We start from the raw sequence: 2,909 nt of genomic DNA, 5'->3' as shown, positions 1-2,909 counted from the left end.
TCTCTCTCTCTCTCTCTCTCTCTCTCTCTCTTTCTCTCTCTCTCTCTTTCTGTATGTCTGTGTACATGCATCCATGTGTTAATCAGAACATAGAAAATTTGTATATGAATTTGTGTGTTTTGAAATAGATATATCTATCTATTCACCTATTTTTCTGTCTATCTGTCTATCTATCCAGTTCTACATTACTTCCTGAGCATCTAGTACTGTATAACCAACTAAATACTTGATATTCAAATATGGTTATCATATACACTGAATTTTTATTTTTACCTCCTAAAGAACCCTCTATCTAAAGTTACTTATTTCAGTCAAAGGCCAAAACAACCTTAAAAGACTCAGGTTGACAGCCTCAATATCATTCTCACTCTCCCTCACCCCACATATCTGTTAATTTGCTATATCTTGTCAACATGTACCTTCATCTCTTCACTCTCATACCACCTACACTATTTCAAGCTCTCATCACCTCTAGTCAGAACTCTTCAACAAGTATTGATTCAGCTGTCTCTGCTCTAATCCATCATCCACATTGTGACTGAAGTGATTTTCCTAAAACTTACTTATAATGATATTATTCAATTAGCTCCTGTTCCTCTCAATTATCTTTAGATTAAAATAAAGACTCCTTCATTTTTCATTTAAAGACCTTCACAACCTGGCCCAGGGCTGTCACTTTTATTAAACATTACTATCACTTCCCGCATATGCAATAGGATTCAACCAAACTGACCTCCTCACACACAAAATTTCATTTTATGATGCTACTCATTTTTGCAGACTATATCCTAAACCTAGAGTTCATTATCTCCTTTCCCTCGTCTTCCAAAACCTTTAGTTGCATTCAAGTCTCAGTTCAAGTCCTATTTTCTCTATAATTCTTCTTCCTGATGCCCCAGCTTAAAAGGCAACACTCCAAAATTATTTATAATACATTTATATACATTTTGCATTTACTTATAAATGTATATGTTGCTTGCCCCAATAAAATATGAGATCCTTGAGGTCAGGGATTTTATTTCTGTCTTTGGGTCCTTACCATCTAGACAAGTTCTGGGGTCATTAGAGATATTTTATAAATACTTTTTGAACAGTTGATTAATTGAAATAGTCTTTGATCTCAAGGAGTTTACAGTCTGGGGGCAGGAAAATACTTATACATGTGAAAATATAAAAAAATGTATAAAATAATTTCTGAGGCAGAGGCAAAGGCCTAGTATGAAAAATAGTTCATTAAAATTAGAATAGGATTTCTGCAAGGTATAAGGAAGATTCAGGATGTTTGTGAAGAAAAACAGTAGAGAAAGCGAATTTACTTGGCTGAATATGAGAAAGTAGGAGATGATGGTCAAGGCATCAAGTAAGACAACATCTTATTCAGAATCACTGGGATATTAAGAGGAGTCATATTGTACATGTTGGTCATGTATGTATCAGGAGAGGTCTGGGGGGTGTTTAGGGAAGTCTAGTGCCTCTTGTGTGAGGGATGCCTAGACTTTTTAGGGCTGCTTTCCACCTTTTATGCCCACCTGTTCCACCGAACCCTCACTTATGACTCCAGGAAGCTGTAAGATATACAGTGGCCATAAACTGTTTTTGTAGATGTGTTAAACCAGGTTTAGGGTAACCAAGAGATCTCAAACTCATTAGTGAGTTAGGGGAGAGTTTACCCGGAGCAAGTGAAGTCTTTCCCTGGTGAAATGGGTGGATGAGAACAATTTATTCCAACAGCCATGAAGAGAGAAGAAGCAGGTGCTGAGGAGCACTTAGAGCTTGGTTATACATTGAAGATGCCAAGTTAATCCACTGCATCTAAAGCCATCACCAGACATCTTGATTCTGTCCTGCCACTGGATTGTGATGAGTCTGGAAGAGAGAGTGAGGCTGAAGATTTCATGAAACTCTGCCTCACTTAAATACAATTTATGCATGAATCAAAAAACATTATCCATGACATTTTACCATTTTTTTTAACTATCTCAAAGTTCTGTGGCAACAGGTAAATGACAAAGCAGCAGGTATGGACACATTGTTGTCTCAATCCTGCACATAGGCAGCACAGCCCATAGCATTGTCTTCTCACTGAAAGCAGCAGTGGGATTCAGCACCCCCCACCCCGGTGTTTGAGCAGCCTTTTAAGAATTGCACTGCTCACCTCTTAGTGTGAGGAAGGGAATAGAAAAGGTGCCCTAAAAATTGTATGCTTACCCAAAGCTGGCAGGTTTACTATAACAGCCAGGGATACCACCCTGAGGTCAAAAAACCAAAAAACAAAAAAATATATACAAAAACTTCTGCAAGAATGATTCCACTCACCATCAGTACATAGAATTTATGCACACTTGTAGACAACACAAAATCAGCAGAACTGAAGAAAAGCTTTTATTGCAAGAACACTTAGAAGATATCACACCCAAATAGCCTCCCAGTCTGAAACAAGTCTGGCAAATGAAGGCCACCTTAACTGAAGTCAAAGCTGGATAAACATTTTTCTAAAGTGGAAAAAATGAAGGGGAATGCCATGTAATCTATTCAACAAGCTTGTAGGCCTACCAAAAGGAGTGAATAAAAAACTCATGACAATGTGATTGCCACGTGCAGGAAAATGCCATGTCACCATCATCAGTGCCTATGCTCTCACTATGACAAACCCTGATGAGGTGTAAGAAAAAATTTATGAAGACCTGAGGATGCTTATGATCAATGTTCCAAAAGAGGAAAACTTATAATTCTGACACACTAGAATACTAAGAATAGGCTCATAGTAACAGATATGGCAAGGAGTCTTTGGGAGGAATAGAGTTAGAAACAGCAATAGCAATGGTCACTATTGAAGAATTCTGAATCTTATGACCTTCTTATCACCAGCTCTCTCTTCTACTTATATAAATGCAATAAAACTTCATGGA

This window comes from Petaurus breviceps, unplaced genomic scaffold (assembly GCF_028583685.1).
Source record: "Petaurus breviceps papuanus isolate PSGF00001 unplaced genomic scaffold, PetGlider_PUasm1.0 91133, whole genome shotgun sequence".
In the NCBI taxonomy this organism is placed as follows: domain Eukaryota; kingdom Metazoa; phylum Chordata; class Mammalia; order Diprotodontia; family Petauridae; genus Petaurus; species Petaurus breviceps.
This window is presented reverse-complemented; position numbering follows the sequence as displayed.